The 5,883-nt window shown below is 41.0% G+C and overlaps 1 pseudogene; it reads left to right on the top strand.

Annotated features, from left to right (window-relative positions):
- The first annotated feature begins 3,154 nt into the window (after window positions 1-3,154).
- On the top strand, window positions 3,155-3,736 carry LOC148049952 (jupiter microtubule associated homolog 1 pseudogene; annotated as a pseudogene).
- The last annotated feature ends 2,147 nt before the right edge of the window (window positions 3,737-5,883 follow it).

Here is a 5,883-nt window from a genome sequence, read left to right as displayed (position 1 = left end):
GTGCACACACATGAGCACTTGTGGGAGCGCGCCAAAACACATAGTGAAAAAATTGTCAACCCAACACTGTATGGCTTGGCATGTGTGACCCGACCCATGTTTTGAGTTTGCCATTTCTTGCACTGCAGAGCTGGTTGTACAAACACAATCTGTGTTAACTTTAGCACACACAATAGGACAACGTAGTGTAAAATTCATTTCTGAAATGCATAAATACAAGTTCTCTGTGGGAGTGCCTTCCATTATTTCTGGAGAGAATTCCTCCAATGCTCATGTTAACAATAAACACAGCCCTAAACCTTGACTATTTGCTTTGAGTCCTGCATTTGGATTCCATAACAATAGCTAAACTGGTGTGGTGTAGTGGTTAGAATGCAGGACTGCAGGCTACATCTGCTGACTGCCAGTTGTCTGCAATTTGGGAGATCAAATCTCACCAGGCTCAAGATTGACTCAGCCTTCCATCCTTCCGAGGTGGGTTAAATGAGGACCCAGATTGTTCGGGGAAGAGGCTGACTCTATAAACCACTTAGAAAGAGGGCTGTATAGCACTGTGAAGTGGTAGATAAGTCTAAGTGCTATTACTAGCGCTAAACAAGTTAAAAGTTGCCTTTTCACTCTATATTCTTTTAACTACACACCATTTTAGCCATGAAGGCAGCATAACCACCATTCCTTGCTAACCTTCATTTTTAAGGATTGGGTGATTTGGTTCATTTTCCAGGGCTTAATCCCCCTTTATCCAACGTCTTCCAGCCTTGATACTTCTGAAGCCTTGTAATCTTCCATTTGAGTGAGTTGCTCCTTCATCACACAGTTCTTGGGAGGAAAGAGTTTCTTGTGACCTGATGGCTGTAGCTGGTCTGTATCTCAGGAAGGCTTCTAAGGCTGAAAGGATCAACTACATCTTACTCTACCATTGTAGCTTCAGAGTCACCTTGCTTGTTCCACCAAATGCCTCATCCTTCTTTTAGTTCTCTACTTCAATGCCCTTTCTCTCATGCCCCATTCCCTGTGTCCATCAGTGTTTCATTCACATGGGTTTTTGGCTTTTGTAGTTTTGGAGGTTGTGGGAACTGGAAATCTTGTCCAACAAAGAGAAAGATTAGGGGTGAACTGAATGCAGCTTTCCAAATATTGAGGGGCTGTCACAGAGAAGAGGGGCTCAATTTATCTCCAGAGCATCTGAAGGCAGGACAAGAAATAATAGATGGAAGATTATCAAAGAGAGATCCAGCCTAGAATGAAGGAAAAATTTCATTATAGTGAGAATAAATAGAAATAAAGAAACATGGAAACCAACAGGAGAAAAAGGCATAGCGGTCCATTGTCTCTCCCCTTTCTTTTTTTTTCTTTTTAATCTGTGTATTTGTTTTAATTTTAATTACTATTTTTATAGTTTATTTATTTTTATGTTATTTTTTATTTTTGTCAGATGATGGACATGTGATCCCAAGCAAGCTTAATCTCAGTAACAGATGATTGACCCACTATCTCCGGTGGAAATTGGTTCTAAGTTTCCACTCCCATTTATGTGAAATAATTCATTGAATTTTTGTATATAGGTATCATTCTCATAGAATTGCTGTTGAAGAAGCCATAATAAAAATGCCCATTGTGAAAGAGGAGTTTTTGAAGTTTTGTGTTACTTCTGATTATTCAGATCTCCACCAAAGAAACTCTTCTAGATTCTCAGATATACACACATCTACTAAGATGATGGCCACCCCCAGAACGATAGAAACCATGATGCCTCATTTGTTGTCTTCAACAAATTACTCCATTATCTGAATGTCTGTTTTCTTTCAGCTTCTTCCCTATTTGAGGACTGTCCAGTTCAACAACAGTGCTGGAGATGAAATATACTTCTCAGAAGATGGACTGGGGTCTGCTCGTTATGATCTTATCAACTGGGTTCTCTTCCCAAATCTATCTTTTGTCCCCATGAAAGTTGGACATATAGACCCTGGGGCTTCCCAAGACCAAGATTTCATCATCAACTCTGATGCAATTGTCTGGGCAATAAAGGTGAGCTGGAAGGTCAAATAAATCCAGCAAAAGACTCGTTCCCTTCTGGAGATTCCGAAAATCCTCCTTACTAGAAAATTGTGGGCAACCATTTGATGAAAAACGTATTTTACATAGAATATATTTGAAGTCTGATTTGTGACGGATGAAAAATTGTTTTAGATTGTTAGTTTTAGGAAAACTGTATCTCAATTCATAAGTCTTCTTTTGCATGCTGAGTCCCAGTTTCAATCTCCAGTATCCATGGGTGGTTTGGAGTGGCACTGGCCTTAACCCCCCTACGGGTTTTCTTGATTTGTGATGTGCCCTAGGTAACCATTTCTTTTGAAGACACTCAGATAATGGAATCAGGAATGAACAAATCAATAAAAGAAGCATATTCAATGTTTGGGCCACCAACAGTATTTGTCTTTTCTCTTTTAGAAGGTGCCTATTGCTAGGTGTGGCATGAAGAGGTGCCATGCAGGAGAGAGGAGAAGAGTTCCAGAGGGTGAGCAAGTCTGTTGCTACCAATGTGTCCCTTGTCCAGAAGGAACCATTTCTAATGAGACAGGTACAACACACTTTAAATGTAGACCTTCCAGGATCAAAAAAGCAAATGTCAAATGTATTGTCATTGTTTGGTAGATTGACATTCTTCAAACAATTCATGCTTTTCAGCAGAACCTCTAAATTCATGGATCTAAACTGTCTTCATCTCTCCCCCCACCCCCAGACAGCTTTTCTGCTCCTCAGCAATTTACAGGGTAATTCCAGAGCACAATTCATGGGTTCCCTACAGGACTTTCTAGTCCAACCCTTTAACCAAGATGGACCTTGACAGATTTGAACACTGGGCCCTATTTAACAAAATGAAATGTAATGTAGAGAAAAGTGAAGTCTTATACTTAGGTGAGAAAAAAAAATCAAAAGTACACATACAGACTGGGTGAAACCAAGCTTAATAGCAGTAACTATGAGAGTGACATTGGAGCCTTAGTAGACAACCAGCTAAATATGAGCCAACAGAGTTGTAGCGGCCAGGAGCTGAGCACGGAAATATCATCTTCCACTGGCTTCGCACCCAGGCAGTTTCCTCCAACCTCTTCCCCATCATGACCACCACCACTACTTAGCTGGGGATGGACCCCAGTGGCTGAAGTAGCTCCAGGGTTCTCTGGCTCCCAGGTGGTGGTTCTAATTTCAACATAGGGTATGATTTGCCAAAAGATCAGCAAGGAGGAAAAAGGAACAAGATGGCATCTTCCATTTTTGGGACTCCAGAAGAAAATCCGCCATCTTGGGCTAAGTCAATAGCCAAGCCCACCGAAGTTGAGGATAATTCTGAGGTAGTTGGATCTGAAAGGAGAGGTTCTTCTGATGCAAGCTCTGGTGACTCTGTAATTCCAAAGGGTGTGGAAAGTGAGGCTCCTGAAAACACAGAAGAAACTGCTTCAGGCTCAAGTGAAGAAAAGACCCTACCAGCTGCGCCTCTTCCTAGCCTAGAAGTTCCAGCAGCTGGGAGGAATCCCAACCCAGCACCATCTAGGAGAAATCCACCAGGAGGAAAGTCTAGTCTAGTGCTCAGTTAAGCTCAATTTTCCTTCACTCCCTAATTACTTGGAACTAGTCTCTGTTATCTTTGTTTTTTTCCATGCTTGTGAACTGCACAACTTGAGATTGACTGTACTTCCAAAACTACCATTAAAGGAGCACCTTATGTACTTCATTTTTTTTTCCAGCCAATCTTTTCTCAAACTTCTCGTCTTTTCTCTCTTGAGTCTAACAGAAGTGATGTGTAATTTGTTTTCATAATGGTAGATAGTGGTATTTGCTATACAGCCCATCACTGACAAAAGATTTCTGAGGTATATAATAATGTCTGAACCTAAGATGGATTAATTCTGAGTGTGCCACATCCTAAAATTTGTAGAACAGTCTTGGTTGACTTAGAAAGGTTGGCAACTGGGATTGTACAGGTAGTGGATGAGTGACAAATATACTGTTTCTGTACACAACTTTGCAACATATTTTTCCAAGGTACCATTTAATAACTGGTAAACAATTGAAGCCCTGTTGTGCACTGAAGAACTATCAAGTTGTAATGCTAGAAATTAACCATTATCCTTTCAACAAGTGGGATCTTTGATTAATTATAACAGGATGGGACCAGTGCTGAAGATAAACTTAAAGATATGAGATTTTGACTGTTTTTTGAATATCAGGTCCCATTATAAATGATGATAGAATGCATCTTACAAAAATAAATATTAGTTGGATAAAATTTGGGGGACATATTGCCCGCACAAATGATTCCAGTACTATGCATGATCATGCTGGTGCTTAAACAGAAGGTGGAAAAACTCAGCCTTCTAAATGTGTATTGTACCTTGAAAGCTGGATTGTTGCTAAAAAAAATTAAAGATATAGAAATTTTGAAAAAAAAAATGAGCCAACAGCGTGCTGCAGCAGGCAAAAATGTCAATGCAATCCTTAATTGCATTAACAGAGGGATGCAATTAAGATCAAGGTACTAATACCACTCTATAAAGCCTTATAGTAAGACCACAACTAGAATACTGCATCCAGTTTTGCTCACCACATTATAAAAGAGATGTTGAGACTCTTGAAAAAGTGCAGAGAAGAGCAACCAGCATGATTAGGGGACTTGAGACTAAAACAAATGAAGTATGGTTACAGGAACTGGGCATGGCTAGTCTAGTGAAGAGAAGGACCGGGGAGACATGATAGAAGTGTTCCAATATTTGAGGGGCTGCCACAGAGAGGAAATGGTCAAGCAATTGTCAAAGGCACCTGAAGGCCAGAAAAGGAATAATGGTATGAAAATGATAAAAGAAAGATTCAATCTAAAAATAAAATGAGTCAATGCAAAATACAAAGCAGAAGACTTGAGCAAAAGAAGTGAAATCAATCTTGTCTCAGGCTGACCTGTCGCCAGGATAATCAATATTGAAGGATGATTTCTCCTTTTTGATATTCCATGACATTATAAAGTACTCTTGATTTCAGATTCTGCAAGCTGTGATCCCTGCCCAGAAGACCAATATCCCAACGTGGACAAGGACCACTGCATTGCCAAGAAGATCCACTTCCTTGCCTATCAAGAGCCTCTGGGATATGCTCTATCTTCTCTCACACTTTCTCTCGCCATGATAACATTAGCAGTTCTGGCAATTTTTCTTAAACATCATGATACACCAATTGTCAAGGCCAACAACCAAGATCTCACCTACATCCTCCTGGTCTCCCTTCTGTTCTGCTTCCTATGCTCCTTTCTCTTCATTGGGCAATCCCGGACACTCAACTGTCTCTTCCGACAAACTGCCTTTGCCATTCTCTTTTCCCTTGCAGTTTCCTCTGTTTTGGCAAAAACTGTCATGGTGGTTCTGGCCTTCATGGCCACTAAGCCAGGGAACAGAGCAAGGAAATTCTTAGGAAAACGACTGACCAACTCCATTGTCTTAGCCTGTCCCCTGATTCAAGCAGTTCTTTGTGTCACCTGGCTGGCAACCTCTCCCCCATTTCCCAACTTTGATTTCCACTCCTTAGTAGGAGAGACCATCTTGGAATGTAATGAAGGGTCAGCTTTAATGTTTTACGCTGTCCTCGCCTACCTGGGGTTTTTGGCCCTGGTTTGTTTCACTGTCGCCTTTCTGGCTAGGAAATTGCCTGACAGCTTTAATGAAGCCAAGTTCATTACTTTCAGCATGCTGGTCTTTTGCAGTGTTTGGATTACCTTCTTCCCCACCTACCTGAGCACCAAAGGGAAGTCCATGGTTGCTGTGGAGATCTTCTCCATTTTGGCCTCTGGGGCTGGTCTCTTGGCTTGCATCTTTTTCCCCAAATGCTACATTA

This window comes from Thamnophis sirtalis, unplaced genomic scaffold (genome assembly GCF_051295495.1).
Source record: "Thamnophis sirtalis isolate CommonGarterSnake01/CBP01778 unplaced genomic scaffold, rThaSir2_p1.2 scaffold_1, whole genome shotgun sequence".
In the NCBI taxonomy this organism is placed as follows: Eukaryota; Metazoa; Chordata; class Lepidosauria; order Squamata; family Natricidae; genus Thamnophis; species Thamnophis sirtalis.
Note: the sequence above shows the minus strand (reverse complement) of the source record. Positions and strands in the feature narration are given on the sequence as shown.